This window comes from Anser anser (assembly GCF_964211835.1).
Source record: "Anser anser genome assembly, chromosome: 2".
NCBI lineage: Eukaryota > Metazoa > Chordata > Aves > Anseriformes > Anatidae > Anser > Anser anser.
The window spans coordinates 5,891,602-5,910,276 of record NC_139721.1 but is presented as its reverse complement, the minus strand read 5'-3'; the positions used below and the strand labels follow the sequence as shown (position 1 = coordinate 5,910,276).

The 18,675-nt window shown below is 38.4% G+C and overlaps 1 protein-coding gene across 1 annotated transcript in view; it reads right to left on the bottom strand.

The window, feature by feature from the left end:
* Positions 1-2,388: 2,388 nt before the first annotated feature.
* Positions 2,389-18,675, bottom strand: part of FAM135B (family with sequence similarity 135 member B) — a 284,433-nt gene continuing 268,146 nt past the window's right edge. Inside the window, exons 21-22 of the transcript XR_014580601.1 lie at positions 4,298-4,373; positions 2,389-2,634 (exon numbers count right to left, since the gene is read on the bottom strand). The gene's annotated coding sequence lies outside the window, so the exon portion shown is untranslated. The remainder of the gene's footprint in view (positions 2,635-4,297; positions 4,374-18,675) is intronic.

Here is an 18,675-nt window from a genome sequence, read left to right as displayed (position 1 = left end):
ATTTCTCAGGCTTGTGCCTCAAAGCAGGGTAGAAGCCTGCCATAAAGCGTGGCTTCAGCTCTGAGAGCTAATCCCTTTCCTTTGTGCACTGGTAGGGATGGGTTTTGCTCCACTCTGAGATACTGCACTGTATTTACCCATCTCTGCCGGTGTCCCTAAACAAGTTTTGTTCCTCCTCTCATCCCTCACTGTGTTGATAGGATTCTTGTCCTTCACTTGCTTCATTAGGCATCAGATAGCCCCAGCTGGGATGGCTTCCTTTAGAGAAAAGAAGGCCTTCCTAGTGGACAAAGTAAGGAAATTCTGTAATTCTGCAGTTGCGCTCCTGAGCAGAAGTTTGTGGGATGCAGCGGCAAACAGGGCAAGGACAGCCATTAGGGCCACTCAGAGCATGCAGACATCAAAGTCTGCCTGCACACTGGCAAGCTCTCTGAGCCAGAGCATGCTGTTAGCTATCTCAGCTTCATGTATTATGCAGACTGTGGAGACTGCTCTTTGATCAGGGGGAAACTGAGAAGAAAAAGCACAGGAAACAGCCCAAGAGGGTTGCTTTGCGAGTGAATAGCTGCCTGCTCTTCTGCAGTTACCTTTGCTTTCAAGGCTCTCCGTTTTGTCTTACCAAGTTTCAAAGGATGGAGGAGAGCAGCTTGGAGGGGGGAAAAAAAAAAAAAAAAAGTAGGAATATGCAGGAAGCTAAGGCCATACTTCTGTGAGAGGGTGTAGATAGCTTTGCTTATACTTAGTGTCCTAACTTTTTGGCCAGGGTTTTAAGAACACATGGAAACAGACAAAATAGAAAAGAGGAAAGCAAATCAAGGTTTCCTGCAAGAATCACTGTGCAACATTTTGTTGTAGTCCTACCTTGTTGCCTTGCCTGGACAAACACTGGAAGGGTTAGTGGGAAGTCTCTTTTGAAGGGTGAATTCCTCCCTGTCCTCCTGCTCTGCATTTTATGCTCTGTGACTGCTGCAAGGAGAGGATTCCATCTGCAAAGGAAAATTCCCGTCTTTTGCTTAACACTGCTCTGAAAAAAAAAAAAAAAAAAAAAAAACTTTTGTAGTCAAAGTTAGGTCCATAATAACTTACTGTGTTATGTTGTTAAATTGTCAAATAGTTTTGGTCAGGACCAGCTAGGACTCTACAGAAAATTGCCAGGCAAGTGGCAACTCAACATGGGCTGCAGATCATTTCCAAGAAACAGATGCAGACACCTTGTTTTGAAAGCAAGAGTTTTAGATATTGAGGCCAGTAGCCTCAGAACCAGAACATTTAATTTAATAGTGTGTATATAGCCTTTACATATTTCTAGAAATAATCCAAGAGCAGGGATGAAAACTGAATGCTCCCGTCATACTCTCATCCTCAGCTATAGGTTTGTGCTCTTCCTTCCTCCTGCAGCCCTGCACTTTGTACTTCAGTAACTGCAGTAGCCCAGATTCTTTCACATGAAGGATGGAGAGCATCCCAAGCTTTTGGAGTAGCTTTGGGATTCTCCCTTGGGATATGGCAGATCGTTAGTGTAAGAGGGCCTAAGACACAGATCTCGTCCATCTAACTCTCCATTCCACAAATGTTTGGATTGGGTCTGGCTGAGATGGAGTTAATTTTCTTCATAGCAGCTTATACATTGCTTTGTTTTATAATTATGGCCAAAAAAAATCTGGTAGCATGTTATTGTTCAAGCTATTGCTGAACAGTGTTTGCATAGCATCAAGGCCTTCTCTTTTTCTCATCCTGCTCCCCACTGTATAGATTCGGGGTGCACAAAAGTTTTGGAGGTGACACAACCAGGCAAATGACACCATCTAACCAAAAAGATATTCCATGCCACATAATATCATGCTCAGCAATAAACAGGTAGAGCAAGGGGGTTGGGTTTAACCATCTTTTGTTGTGGTGGTTAACCTTGGCTGGCTGACAGGTGCCCACCCAGCTGCTCTTTCATTCCCCCTCCTCAGCTCCTCAGGAGGATGGGGGGAGAAAATATAATGAAAAAACTCATCAGTTGAGGTCAAGGAGATCACCCTCTAACTGCCATCACAGGCAAAACAGCCTCTGCTTGAGGATCATTAATTTAATTTATTGCTGATTAATAACAGAGTAGAGAAGTGAGAACTTAAGCAAACAAACAAACAAACAAAAAAAAAAAACGGGAGGACAGCCTGTTCTACCGGGGCCTCTAACCTGGCACTAGAGTGCTCCTGATGCCTTCTCACAGAGGCCACCCCTGCAGCCTCCACAGTTCCAAAACCTTGCCATGTAAGCCCAATGTATTTAATCATGAACTGGCTGGGGATTGGTCTATCTGTGGAGTGTGATGAATGATTGCCTTTGCATCATTTGTTTTGGTTTGGTTCTCTCTTCTCTTCCACTTCACTTACTAAACACTTTTTTTTTTTCTTCTTTTTTTTTTTTAATGTGAAGCCACAGGTTTTCTTACTTCAACTCTTCCTTTCCTTATCCCCCACCCCACTGAGATCTGTGGGGGGGAAGTGACTGAGAGGCTGTGCAATGTCTAGCAACCTACTGGGATTAACCCACAATTTTACAAAACAGGAGAAAACAGCACCTGAAACCCTACCGCAGGCTCAGCACTGTGAACTCCACACCTGGAGACGGGCACTTAATTCTGAACTGTTGGAAGAGAAGATTACTTTTTCTTTAAATACATTCATTCTTTTCTGGGTTGACTTCCTTTATTCATTTTCTCTCGGTATTCCCCACTTTATACAGAACTGTAGCAGAATTAAAGCAAATAGCAGTTAAGCAATTTAAAAAGTGAGTGGTCTAGATATTCAACTTCTATCAATATACAATATACCCTTCTTTGATTGTTTAGATAATTCACCTTAATCAGATGTTCAGCTATTATAAGTATTAAAATGACTAAAATAAATGCTATCAATCTCACCTGAAAAGCTCTCATTACAGTAAAAAAACATATGCAAACCTACCCCGATAATAATATTTAAAGTTACAAAAAGAAAGTTCTCCATAATGTTATTTGTAAGGCATATCTACAGGAAAAAATACTGTGTGTACTCCCCACTTATTCATATCTTTTAAAGGACTTGGTGGCATCTTTGCTTGCTGAGAACAGTCCCACAGCAGATGTCTAATGGCACTTACTGAGGTCCTGGAGACCAAGTTGATAATAACTAAAAAGTGCAATTACAATAATTTTCTCAGAGTGCCACTGGGTAAAATCCTCCACATTACTGTGCACAGGCTTTTAAGCAATTTTCAATCTGTGCCTCATTACACAGTTAGCAACATGTTCTTTCTCACCTCCAGCCATTTGGATGGATAAGCAGAAGTGGAAGGGCTTTTACCTCAGCACTATTTTCAGGGTTATTTTCCCATTTCATTGTGCTGATGAGGCTTTTTTCTCAAAGACTACAGACTGCATCCTGTTTTGGTCCCAGTGAAGTGAAATCAAACCCAACAAGGTAATTCAATTGCATGTCTAGCACATGAAAGCTAACAGTTTTATCTTGCGTAGCTTCTTCCATTTCTGAAAGTTCCCAGTCACCTCTTGGTCATACTTTGAAATTGTAGGGACTTGAGGGCAGAAAGTGCCAGCTGTTCTTTGTAACTTTGTTAAGTTGCAGTGCTTAACATGATGTGGTCCAAGGGTGGATGAAATCAGGATGTACTGCGTTTCACCAACAGGTGAAATTCCACTATAGTTAGAATATTCAGTGTACTCTCAGTGGTTCTTTTGGGGCTTAATGTTTGTTAACAGGTCCAAAACTCAGCTCTTTGAGACTGATTTTAATGGTATTGTATGCATTATGGGGTGGTTAATTGCATATCCTCGCCGAAGTCTGATTCCAAAGGGAAGTTAGACTTTGAAACTTGAAAGTCCAGGGTATCCATGTTAAGTCACAGCCCAATAACCATGGCAGCATGCAAGCATATTGTTGTTTTTAACAGGTATAGTAATTATATTTTTGTATACTGTACTGCACTAATATGGGTTGAAATGAATGTAAATACTCCTTATTCTTAGTGGTGATGGATTAGGAATATTTCAAGTCAGCATCTCATATTCACAGCTTCTCTGCCCTGATACAAGGGGCCCTGAAAGACAGCAGAATGAACAAGAAACTATTTATTTTTAAGGTATTTGATTGTCTTAAGTTCCTGCATCTTTCTGAGCCTTCAATTTTCAAGTAATTATCTGAAGGCAGGGCTTAAGCTAAATCATTCAGCTTCTTTGCAAAATTCAGCTCTGAATGTCTTTTAAAAAATAATCCTACTTTTCTCTTAAAGCAAATCTCACATTTCAATTTACCTGTGAAATTCATGTTTGCCAAATGTGAATGTTTCTATTCTTTCTTCCTCACTCATAACTGACCATAACAGTTTTCCTAAAAAAAAAAAAAAAAAAAGTCAATATTAGCTTGCACTTTCACACTTTTCCCCTCTTTTTTTTTTTTTTACCATTCATCAGACATCTGAAAATGATTTGCTGAATGGAGAAAAGCTAACTGTTCAGAGACTCGTTGAGAATCAAATTATGATTTGGATACCCAGATCTTTTTAGGAGTAGGATATTTGACTGGAAGATATTTCTTAACTCACAGAGCTCAGCTCACTGTTATTGCAGAAAACAGTATCCTGAAACTTCAGTTGTACAATTGCTGAAAATTAACATTATAGGCGGCATTCTTGCCCCTTGTACCTTGATTTTTATTTATTTATTTTTTTAAAGTAAATCCAAGCTCCATAGGTCTTGAAGTGGTCTTCTGCTCAGTTTTCATATTACTCCGTTTATGCATTCCTTCATCTCCTTGTTTCAATTAATACTGTTTTAACATGGATTGGAAAAAAGTGGGCAAAGCTGTACATACAGTTTCAAATGAGATTCACTAGTACATAGAATCATAGGCGTGGGTTGGAAGGCACCATCCAGTTCCAACCTCCCTAGTACCTGGTATGACAGATAAGGCCTACGGCTTTTTCTCTGTCTTTTAAATTAATTGTTGTATTATTTTACCTTGGCTATTGTTGACTTCTGTGGAATTTATATCAGTTTTACATGTTCCCATATCTTTATTCTTAATCCTTCAAACATTGCATGCTAACCAGATGTAACAAAATGATCTGTATCTATTCACAGTCACTTCTTTGCCTGGAGGACTCAGTTCTGTCCTGTGAAGACATGCACGGAGGTCATACAGTGCAGCGCTCTGTTAGGCAAAGCAGTAGCTCATATCTGCTCCTCTGGTGCATGTCAGCAAGTGCTATAGAGAAGATCCAGGTTCTATCCGCCCTTGCTATTCCCACAAGAAAGAGAGAGCATAATGCTGCTGCCAAACCTGTTTTTCTTCCTCAAGCCTGAGTATTCAAAAGAAAATATTTTATACATCCACCTTCCTTGAATTTTTGTATTGTAATCTCCATAGATTAGATGCCAACTTCCTTGGTTATCTGTTGTCATCCTTTATTATCTACTCACTTTATTTCCCTGCCTTCCTCCTTACTTCCTCGTTAGCTTTCTTCTTCCTTCCCTCTGTGTTGCTTTTTAAATCTGACAGAGTCACCTCAATGGTTCCTTGTAGACAAGCATGAACCAAGGGTTTAAATGAAAAATCATTAGGTTCCAATCATCTGCCTATGATGCATGAATCCTCACAAGGAGAGGAACTGCAGAAGGGAGCCAGGTGTTTGGGGTCTGGTTGGCTTCCCAGTTACATCTTATATGCCCTCAGATGCCAGCTTAAAAGCTTCCTGTTGTATTCAAATAGAGGCCTGCAGGCAGCCCAACAGTATCAGGACCAGTGCCAGCCAGGACTGTTGAACAGACTAAATGCTATAATTATTACATAGCACTTTTAACAGCAGGGATGGGACAAAATAACTGCTTTCTGGCCAAAGGAACAGCCACAGACTATGAAGAGTCATATTCTGCTCTGCTGAAGCACGCACGCTGTATAATGTAGATCTAGTGCTGGAAGACTTATAATCCTTCCCCAAATAACATTTCATTTGTGAGGAGTCTCAGCCAACTCTGTCAGAAGTGTAGTTATGGCTAAGAATAAAAAAGCCTCAGAAGAGAAAAGATAACACGGACAGTTTGCTATTCATCATGCCATAGTATCATAGCAAGTAACAGACAGGAAAGCTGAACATGAAACAAACACCACGGAGCCCATGCTAAGAGATTATCAGGAATCTTCTGCATTTGAGAGCTTTAACAGGCACAGGCACTTTGTCAAAAGCCATTAGTTCCAGCTTGATGGCAACCAACCAAAGTGTGAGTGGTTTGTCACCTATTTCCACTTTGGCTCCAAATTAAAACCTTCTCAGCCTGGTCGGAAGGGGCAGTAGGTCACGCTAAGAAACTTTAGTAAATGGCTGACAGTACTGACCTTTCTGTGGTGGTGGCAGGAGTGGTTAGTTTTTGGTTTCCATCAGCTTTTCCAACATATAGTAAACATTTTTGTTGTTGTTGTTTGTTTGTTTTGCTTTTTTTTTTGTTACCTGAAGTGACGGGTACTTTTAGAATCTTTTTTTTTTTTTTCCCACGTTGCATTTGGTGTTGTTTGCACCACTACCACCTGCAAGTAGCCCACTGCTCAGGGAGGGCATTATCCACCTCTGCCACTGGTGAAAACACAGCAGATGAGCTAGATCTTTGAATTTGGTAGCCACCTTCCTTACCCAGGAGTAAGAGCAAGCCACCGTTGAACTTAAACTCAATGCAGCAATATAGGACATCAGTCTGAGACAAATTCTGGAGTTCAGCTTTTCCCTAGATTTTCTACCTCTTCCAGTTTTCCTCATGGCATGTAAATTTTAACTGGCAGCATCACAAGATTTAAATCCCCCCTTTCAGCATAGAGGAAAACTTTTTTAATGTTTAGATGAGCACAGATGACTCAGTTACTAATGTTGTCTTCTTTCAGAAGGAAAAAAAATGCCTGGATGCTAGCAAAAGAGGTTAGATGTATTTATATATGTTAAGGGGGAAAATGAGAGGAAAAGGATTCCCCTTTTTTACTTAAGAAATTCAGGAACTCCTTAATAAATTTAGACATCATAATATTAATGTATTAATTTCCAAAGCAATAAATTATCAAGTGAATTCAGAAAGGTATCAGCTTAAGTCTGTACTAACATTGAGTAACTCCGGTACTATGGAAAAAAAAAATGAGATCAACAAAATGAAACTCACAACAGTATTTTTATTTTTATTTATTTATTCATTTATTTATTTATTTTCTGATGAGATCTCTTTTACAGGAAGAGTGAAAACTTAACGTCTTAGTCAACTCTATCCACTCCATCAAATTTAGATGAAACTGGACTCCAGCTGAATTGCATAGCAGGACAGCGTGAGCCTCATTTCCTCAGGAAAATAATACAAAATATCTGAGGGCATTTTGAAACACTTTTACCCTGAGAGAACAAGTGAAACATTGATACTTTACCACTCTACTCCTTTGGGATCGATTGCAAACCTCTCCTGTATACATTGGCAATCAGAGGATGTGTTTAATTGATTTCACTTTTCCTTCTTCCCTTGTTCAAAGAAGGGGTACAAGCCAATATTTACACTGATTGGGGAACCATCTAAGAATTTCCGTTAAAAGCCTTTAAACTACAAAAGCTATAAGCACTCTTGTCTAATAGGAATGTTGCTTCAAAATTGCCCCACTGATGATAAATCAAATGGTTAAAGCACAGAGACTGATATGAGTGTTTTAAGGGTCTCTCAATTACTTTTTTTTTTTTTTTACTATACTTGTTTCTTTTAGCTCTTCAGCCTGACAATGTGTTTTATTCCTCTGTGAAGAGTGAGCACTGCAGAGGTATTTGAAATAGCTTTGATTAATGTGTCTGAAACTCTTAAAACCTCTGACAGGAACTTGACTGAACACTCTCTATAGAAAGACTAATATATATATTATTATTATTTGAGCTTTTCCTGCTACTACAGTATTCCATTTCAATATCCACTACTCCATGTATTTCTACACTAAAACTTTAAGATGGTGGTCTGTCCTTTGATGTCTTATTCAGCCATTTGCTGTCTGGGTTGGAAAAAGGAGGATGGTACATCTGACTGTTGAGGACACTACACTTAGTTGGGACATCCTACGAGAATAACATACCAAATAAAAGTTTTCTCAGCACAGATTTAAGTTGTATCACAAACTCTTCTAACAGCCAATGACCACCATGTAGAAATTACATTCATAGGGTCTGCTTCTTTTGACAGAAGTTGTAGAGGATAGGAATGAAACTGCTAAGCCCTCAGATAATAAAAAATAAAAAATACCCAATATGCTCAGTTTCCCCTTGAGGAATTAATACAGACGAGCAATTTACACTCCTATGGAAAATGCTCTAGAAAGGAGAGCATTCAGCACATATTGCTGGTAAGGGTAATTCTGAAGAGGGAGAGAGACTTGAAGGTATGTTTGGGGCTTTGAGTTTGTATTCGGACCTTTACTCTGTGGTGACTTTCTTCCAAAACAAGAATCATAGAATCATAGAATATCCCTACTTGGAAGGTACCCACAAAGATCATCAAGTCCAACTCCTGGATCCACACAGGACCATTCAAAAATCCAACCATATGTCTGAGAGCATTGCCTAAATTTTTTAATTTTTTTTTAATTTCATTTGCACTAAATTAGGGAGCCAAGACTACCCTAAAGCTTTATTTATTTATTTATTTGTCCTAGTCTAGACCAATTCTGAGTACATTTCTAATTATTCAAGCACTATCTAGACAGAGATAGAAGTTTTATAAGTCTACCCATGGTACATACAACAGACTGGCAAACTGACACATCGATATTACGCACCATGCATCTTGCTTCCACGCACTGCTTTTATCACTGTCTCTTTAGTGTAGACACTATAAGCATAAGTATGTGAAAAGTCAAGTCAAGTATAGTCTCTACATATCCAAAGCTATCCGAGGGCATTGCAGTATCGCTCAAAGAAAGGTAGAAGAACTGTGATTTGTGTGCTTGGGAGTATTTTTCACTGCTTGAACTTAAGCAGAAGAGTCAGCAATATCAAGACATTTCCAGAATGCTTCAAGACACGCCTAGTTTGGAAAGACCTACCTGTTTCAAACGGCCATCCTTTTGGAACCATCACAACAAAATGAGAAGAAGAAAAGACATTAAACACCTAGATAGCTGTTGTGATACCCTTGGAGAACAGCCAAGGATAACAACAATGGCTGATGGTGGCAGAAGAACAATGAAAACTTGCCTCAATTGCTGCATCTGAAATTTCTGGAGAGAATCATACTGGAAGGCTTTTAAACAAATTTCATGCTAAATAATAATAATAATAATAATAATAATATCTAATATTAATCTAAAAAACAAACTTGTGGCTTAACCATAACAACTCCAACAGCTGGCTGCTTACTAGAGGGGTTTAAGAGGATTTCAGTATTTAATCATGATTTGACTTTTTTTTGTGTGTGTGTGTGTTTATACTGTAAAAAATATGGCAACAGAGAGAACATTAAGTTATGTAAGCATTAACAACAGAGTTGTTCTAATGCAGTGCTAATCCTTCTCTGTGTATTAATCATCTTGTAGAAAAGGAATGTAGAAAAGCAGAAACCCTATGAACATAAGAAGGTTTACCAAACATATCTAGCATATGCTTTCAGCTGAGATTTGACATGTTACCAGTAGAATGGATTAAGCTTTTCAACACAGGCTCTCCAGTGCTGTTCATTAAAAGGTTAAGGATGTTCAGCCCTGAAAAAGAAACACAGGAGTTCAGTAGCCAAGTGAAAGTAGCAAATCTGTTCCATTTCCTGCTCAGTATTTGTACGTTTGCAAGTGGAAAAAATACATCCAAGCTTTCATCTAAGTTTTGTGTTGGACTTATGTATCCTTCTGCTGGAGGACATGTCCATATCAAAGATTCACCATTCATTTTAATGAAAGAGTGCAGTAGCACAGGGGTGGCATTTGATTAATGCCTCATGGCAATTCCTGTGTTCAGAGTCTGATGCACTGGAGTCTTCCTGTAAAATTCCAACAGGCTCTGTGTTCTCATGCTTTTCAATAGTACAATAGCCTAATCTGAGCTCATAGTTTTGTTAATAAAAGGTAGCTAGTCTTTAACGGACTGTAAAAGAGATTAGATTTCTAGGAACTCAGAGGACAACTTCTAAGAAATTGATGAGATAAAACATACTGATCAAGCCTATGAGCACTAAGCTTAAATCTGCCATGTGCTGGGTCTAAATCTCCAGTTTCAGATGGAAAAACATCAGGAAAAAAACAATTCATATCACCTCAGGACATATGCTGGGAGTCTAGAAAAGAGAAATGATTTATCAGAGGCAAAATTTCACATCAGAAGAACATACAGCTTTGTCTTTATGGTCATGTCGTGGTGCACCTGGTCCTGGGCTGGTACACAGTGTGTCACCTACCTGGGGTCACTTCTAATACCGCATCCCTTGGCCCGTCACAGTCCTGCACAGGTGCACAGTGGCAGCCAAGGAAATGCACAGCTCGTTGTATTTGTATGATCCAACACTGACATCGTGTGGCTGCCTGGAAAGGGTCGACCTCAGGCTTCACTTGTAACTTTCTGCTGACTGTGGGACTACCAGTCCCCATGACTTCTAAAAGCATGTTAGTGATTTGGAGCTTGGGAAGACAGCATAAAACTAACAAAAACTGCCTTCACTTATTTTCCTTCTGAAAACCTCCAGTGACAAAAGCCATCACTCTTGTTACGTGCAAACTGATTCTTCAGGAAATTCATGGTTGGTAATACCACCCTACTGATTCACTTCTGTAGTCAGTGGCATTCCAGACATGGAGATGACGTGGCCATATTGGCACTATGCTGGATTGAAAGCTTACTGCCATGAGTAGAAAAAGAGATTTGCTGCCTGTTTAGCCCTTCCAAAGACGTTGCATGCCAAAGACTTTCATAAGGAGCCAGGGCAGCGTGCAAGTTTCACCATCACATCTCTGTGAAGTACTACATGCTCTTGGGAAAGTTCCCATCTAACCCAGACTGAACCAGACACAGAGAGTCTCCGGTTACTATTAGTGGTGATTTAAAATAGCTTTCATTTTGACTAGCGGTGTCTCTCTGCCATGTAGGGATTGCTTTTATGATTTATCAAAGCTTCTTAAGGATGTTCTTTCTGAGCTGCCTGCTGGTTTTTTTTTGTTTTTGTTTTTGTTTTGTTTTTTTTTTCAGTTAGCACAGTAGTGTGCAGCACTAGAGAGATATTGGTGTATATGTTCTGTCTTAAAGATCAAACAAGGTAATCCATAAATACCTCTGTAGCTAAAAAGCTTGTGGCAGTTTTGGATTATACATGCAGACAAGAGACATGCTTGTGGCAAGAGGCTATACAATTTAATCCTATGATTTTGATGTCCAAGTTCCACCAAAATCATTTGAAATTGTGTAGAGAAGTCACCAGGTCTGTCTGAGAAGTTGGTGGAGCATGGTCAGTGTTGCCTGAACTAATCTATCCCTACCTCACAGTGCAAGGCAGGCATTCTGTATTGCAGTAGAATAACACCATCACTCTCCGCAGTCCCTGTAATGAACATTATTTTGAAACCTCACCTCATGCTGCTTGTGGGATGAGCTTGTTCTGTATGCAGGAACAATAACTGCTTTTAATGGCCAATGAGTGTTTGAATTTGACTGTAAAATACAGTAGACATGTAATGATGGGGAGAAAAAGTAAGCAATGATTGGAGAGATGTTCCAGGTTGGATGTTGATTTTATTCACACATTCATGGCTCAAGGAAGAAAAGTGCATCCCACGTTTCATCTCCCTCTCCAAATGTGTGCAGTTTTGTATGAATATGAAGCTATTATCTGGCCTATTTGGACATAGGCCTACAGCAGAATTAACTGTAGAGTAGATGCCGGTGTTGTGTGCGCATGTGAATGTATACTCTCACTCCTTGTATGACTCAAATTAGAGAAGAAAACTCTTTGGGGCAGGATAATGAAAGACTGATTAGGCAAGTGTAAGCTCTCAGGACACATCCAAGCTGAAGATCAGGTTGTTAATGCCACCAGCTTGTACATATCAGTTTCTGATCAATGACGTCTGAAAGGATGAAATGCAAAAGCCAACACTCATTCCTTTATTGAGTAATTTGGCCTTAGTTCCAGCACAGCAATGAATTCAAAGTCCAACAAACCAATTTTGACTTATTGGTTTGCTAATTAAAGTCTTAATTATGTCAATAGGTGTTTGGGTCTGCAATAATTCAGTCTCCTTTAATTTGTCTCCTGAATTTTTTCAGCCAATTGTCCATCACACACCAACCTGGGCTGTCTTTGGGTAATGGGAGAAGGATGTGTTTGTGTTGGAGGAGCAGGGAGGTTTGGGTTAGAGGAGAAGGAGAGAGAAATTGGCCTATAAACATTATGGGAAGGGACACAGGCTGCAACTACAGATGTCTTAGGCCTGGGAAGGAGGGATGAGAACCCAACCATAGGCAGGTTGGTGCCATGCAGAATGTCCTGTGCTTCCAGGTGTTTAAGAGTCTTTAGCCCAGATTCACCAAGGGCTATGTACAGTAACATTTTATTAGCCTGCCTACTTGCTTTCCAACCATAATCTAACTGGGATAAGGAATGTACTATAACTCTATTTTGAAAGCATCTACTTCATCTTGGACAGTCATGGTAACAAATCATGGTGTTTCTTCACTAGCAGTCCCCAGAAGAACACTACAGTCTGATAAGGATACAGTTTACTGCATAACACCACAATATGACTTACAAGAATAATAAGGTAAATTTAGCCTTTATTAAAACAACAGACTAAAAATACCAGTTTGGAACAGGCAGAGTGAAACTGGCATTGGTTTGCTTTGCAGCACAGTTGTGCCAATTATTATCTCCTGGCGTTGACCAGAGTATCTGCTTATCTGGACTGTTTAGAAGTGCGTTCTACCAAATCCCAGAAAATATGCCAAATCCTGTAACATTTTGAGGATGGACAAATGACTTGTTGGGATTAAGGTGAGTCCAATTCATTTTCTGTCTGTAAGAGTGCAATGTAATTATCATCAAAAGTAAAAGGGAAATGCATATAACCAATGCACTCATTATCCCCTCCCTGTAGCTGGTTCCTTTGCCATTTGATATGATTGAGGAGTGAGTCAGAAAAAAAGAAAACCTATCTCTACAGACACAGGCACATCAACAGAGCCCATTCTTGGCTACTAATCAGTTTGCAATAGGAAGGCAGCAACCCCCTAAATTTTGCACTCCCTCCACGTTAACGCCCCTGCATCCATCAGCTGCTCCATGTATTTGCTGTCTTTTGGAGTTTCTGTGGGAGATGCCATTAAACACTTCTTTTTCCTGTAGAATTGTCTGAAATAGCATAAAGATAAAAAAGGGCCAGGAAATTTCTTCTGGGACTGTACACACACAGCTTCCTCCTCAGTTCCCTCCTTTCTATGTCTCAAGGTAGAGATACCCAGTGATGTATCCCATCCTACCACACTAAATCACAGATAGCATCAGCAATCATAACTATCTCTGGGGTAAAATAAAATAAATAGACAGACAGAGATATATCCTTATCTTTGTAGGAAAGGATAAAACAGAGACCTGCATTGTTGACATATACCTGTGACTAATTTTAAGTGCAGATGTATTTTTCTGGAAATTTGTGGGGGTAAGACCAGAACTTACAGTTGAAGTCCCTGCTCACTTGACAAAAAGCAGAAATGTCCTTTCCCTGTACAGTTAACTGGTATAGAAATTGCCAAAGGGACATGAAGAAGCAGCAACGCCCCCACCCCAACACCAACTCCTGATGATGGTAGGCAGCTGGCTATAAGGAGGTTCATGGCCTCAATATATGGGACCAGTGGAGCTCAGTTTTAGTTATGGATTATATTCCTGAAATTAATTCTTAAATATACATACAAAAGCCTGTAAAAGAAGTGTTCAAGCACTTAATACATTGCTGCCTTCAATGTTTTGCTGCTTCGAGGTCTTATTCATTTAATCAGTCAACATAAGTTCCATGTTAAAAGCCCTTTAGGTCATGATCAGTTCATTTAATAATTTCCATGTATTATTTATTCGGTGTCTCAGAGTCATTTTATATTCTTCAAGCAGAAAGTCATAATGTGAATTGGCCAAGGTTGCTCATAAGCTCCTGCATTCTCTTGCTTCACACTCAGAAGTTTTTGTTCGACTTCTCTTTAGCACTGGCATCATGTTCCCTCACACTATATAGACAAAAAAAATTTGGGACTTCCTGTGTAAATACCAGGAACCACACAAATTACAGACAAAAGGAAGCAAAGATTTTATTGACATTTCTTTACACAGAACACGAGCTACACAAAATGCCACAATAAAGCATATGTAGAAAAATAGTAGAATCATATTGGCACTGATGACTATTCATTATTATTATCATCATCTTATTATACAGGTTTCATCATAACCATAATAAATAAGCATTAAAATTTCACAGTGGCATTATAAGCTTTACATTCATGATCTTGTTTATACAAGGGACCATGTCAGGTTTCTTCACTTTTTTTTTTTTCTTTTTTTTTATTTTTTTGTATGATCATGATTCTAAGTAGTAGATTTAAAAATTAAAAGCCCTTTCCCTTAACCTATAAGGATCTGTCCACATTAATCCATTGACTTGATCCCTTGAAGAGGTCTGCATTTGTCTAAAAAGACATTACTTCTAAAACATAATTGACCAATCTGAAAATTGGCCTTAGAAAGAACCCAGGATATTTGTTATCTTCTGGTGATCCAGCTGTGAGATGCAATGAATGCTACCGGCTGCCATTCAGCAAGATCCTTAGGAGGTATAAACTGCTTTATCAGGTTAACCCACTTGGGGATCTGGCCCATTATAACAAAAGTGCATTTGAGCAGCATTTCTCAGGATCAGACCTTTAGTCAAGACTTTGTGGAAGCTGTTGAGTCAGAACATACATTTCAAGAAAATTGATTTGTGTCTGCATTTTCCCTAAAATGTCACGGAAGTGACTCAACTTCATTTGTTCCCACTTGGTGAGATCGGTTTGGGTTTTTGATATGTCTCACTTAAATCTTGACAGACACAGTTAAAGAAAATTGAAGCGTATGGCAGTTGACAAATGTTCATTAGGGAAAGGAAAGTAAATTAGAGTGAGGCAGAACAGAACACGTTGTAGATCTTCTTAAAAAGAGTCTTCTTAAAAATAAACAGAGAAACAGTACAGATTTTCCAAGCTCACAGTCTCTAATTATTGCCTCTTCTGATTTGAAATACAATTTGTGAGATGCATAACTGCCTCAGTCAAATGTAATAATATATCATTTAAAAATACAACCTCTAATGTCACATGACAGAATCAGTTGTACTCATATTCAGACCACAGAAATGGTTATACTTTAAAATACCATAGATTAGTCATCTGCAAAGTTCAACCTCAGTATAAAGTTACTGGCTTTAAACCCAAATTTGCAGAAGATTGTACATGCACCACTTATATCATGCATATTGCTCACCCTGAACAATCAGCCTTAAAGGAAATACTTGGAGAACAATATATTTCTGATGCATTGCTTTGCAGCCTGTGTGTACAAACATGGGCACGTTGTCCAATGATAGTATAACACATCCACTATGCAAGGGTAGAAATGGTTATTAAGTCCAGGGGTCAGACTCTTCATTTATTTGTTGGGTTTTTGTTTGTTTGTTTGTTTGTTTGTTTGTTTTGAAATTGAACTGCTTGAAGATGAATTTATCACTTGAAATTCAGCTCAGTATTATTTATGTCAGTTGTTTATTTTAAAATATGTATTTATTTTTAAAACGTTCTAACCTTGTCCTTGTTAACAAAGAAATGTATAAGTACGCTTAAAGAAAACTACTTTCAGAGCTAATTACTTAGAGGAAAATGCAGGGGGTTAATTCTAAGGGTTATTTTCTTGTTAATTAATATAGTAAATAAAACATAATGTTTTGTAACATAGAATAGGGATCTTCACAGAACTGTGATCCTGTCCAGCAAATTCTATTCCACATGTCTGTTGAGGAACAGTAAAATCCAATTTTAGGTGTTACCATTGAGCTGAGAATTAATCCAGCAATGTAAAGTGTTCCACTTGAATAGATACTGTACAGTTGAGAAGTTATATCTGGTGACCTTGCTAACCTTAACTATTAAAAAGTAACAGGCTGATTTTGAAGGTTACAATTTTAATAAACTTGAAAAAGGAGTTTCATCAAGTTTTCCAAGATTCTAAAACCAATATAATGGTTCCAGCATCAAAAATAGCAATTGCCTATGTACATCACTTACAGGGAAAGATATGGCAATTAAGACCTGTCTCATGGATGTGCTTTGTTTGGAATATGAACTTTATTTTTCTGATTTTAAGCACCTGAGTGTGAAATTTGCAGCAAGTAATAGAGAGATAGGACGGGGCAGAGATTCACTTACTCCTGTGAATTGCCTAAAAATTTGTTACAAGTTCCCTCTAAGCAAAACAGAAAGTCCTCCAGCAAGCAAGTCCTCCCAACTAAGGGTTTGATAAAGGTAATTCTGATTATAGAGAAAATTGCATTTTCTGATATCTTAGATGCTGTCACTAATTGTCCGAACATAAATGGGAAGATGGAGATTTAATGTCAGATCTAAAAAAAATAATAATGCTTGAGTACACGTTAACAGATTTAAGCAGATGATAGAGGCCTTACTCTTAAGACTGGGGTTAAAAAAACTTAAGTACTAAAAGGATTCATTACTGAAGTCAATGAAGGCCAGTCCTGGGTTAATCTGAACCATTAAACTGCTCATCATTTAAGAAAGCTTGCTATTAAAAGTTGAATACAAGTAACAAAACATAGATATGAATTTCAGTTTATCTCTGAACTTTGTGTTTAGGAATATGCTCATCTATGTTTTGATTTTGCATCAATATTTCTCCCAAACATACAAAAATATTCTAGGATGATTTATCCTGCATCTTTGTTTTTTATCAGAGCTACATCCAGATTCTTACTTAACTGGATAATCCTAAAAGGCATGGACAAATTACCAGTATTGCTTCTTTCTTGGTAAAACAAACAGTGAAAAATAAACCTTGAAAACACTACCAGTGATGTGATTATATTTTTTTTCCCAGACATTTGCAAAGAAGTACCCTGCTTTATTTATACTGATCTCCTTCGTACTTCATAAGAAAGTTTAACAGCAGAAGAAGGAAATAGCTAATTCCCCAAACTGGATGTATAACCAAATACACACAAGACTAAAATTAGTAAGCAGAATTGCAAAGCTGATAAATTACTGGTCCATCAGCTAAAGAATGAATGCTTGGTTGAAGAGGATGGATGTCAAGAAAAATTTAAAAATGGTGACAAGCTTCCTGTCTCAGAAGATAGGGCAGCTGGGTTTGACGTTACATTGACCATGGAAGCCATGGAGTTGGTAGATAACACACATCAAATTCGAGACTGCTTAGATAAGATTAGTCGATGAATGGTCTGCCAAGAGGCTGACATTGTCCAAACCAATCTCTCTCCTCCAATGAGGTGGAGGAAGCCAGCAAACTGCTCTTTCACAGGAGCTCTGGAAGATAAACAAAATGTTCCTCCAAAAAGGAAGAGAAACCTATTAGATTCAGCAGTCACCACCAGCTTCAAAGTAAGGTATGATATACATACTCTACATATGGGAACATACATGCATTATGTATAGGATTATAACATGGTTACAACAGGGAAAAGACACTTTCTGTATGCATACAGATGTTAGGCATACCAAACAAATGGTATGTGGGGCATACAAGAACTAATTATTTTATCATTTTTAGTGAAAGTGATGATACATCTTAGATCAAAAAGATTCCCCTGATCTCTTTTTCAACCTTTGTAGTGCATGTAGCTGCATGTATGGTAGTGTATCAGAAATGCCTTGACATCTTTCCACCATTAGGAGTAATGCAGGTAATGTTATACATATTAAAAAGAAAAAAGAAAAAAAAAAAAAAAAGTAAATGAGCGTTTCTCCTGAATTGGGACAAGTAGATTTCTACTAGTACTTTAGCATTCAGGAAGGAATTAAAAGCTTCTTAATTGGGAGAAACTACGACGAAAATTGAAATATTGGGCCTCTTGGCTATTCTATTTATTAGACTAACCACGTGTATAGGTAATGGAGAATAAGTAAGACCATCACAGTATTTGAACCACCCACTCAAAAAATAAATAAATAAAAAATAAAAAATTGCTTGAGGCTGGACTTCTTCATAGACTCTGGGGAGGTTTGTTTGCTACTTTGGAAAAGCCATTTGTGTTTTCATTTGATAGCTCTCAAAGTCTGAACTGCATGCCAGAGTAAGAGTAGTCCTATTTACTACGTCACAGTTTCATATTTTCGTAAGCGGAAGCTACTTAAAGATGTACAGCTCCATGCATATACCTAATGGACTTCTGGCATGTTCATCTACCTGTGGGAATCAGTTTTGCACAGATGTGATTAGTTTCCTGCACAGATAATGGGATCTTCCAGTGCTTTGGGTGGAAGTAGAGTTGAATTTACAAAAGCAGATAAATCAAGTTTCAAGGTTGTAATAGAAGTTAATTCAGTTTGACCTTTTGCATAAGCGGAGTTTATACATATTTATTCTTTATGCCTCTTAACCTA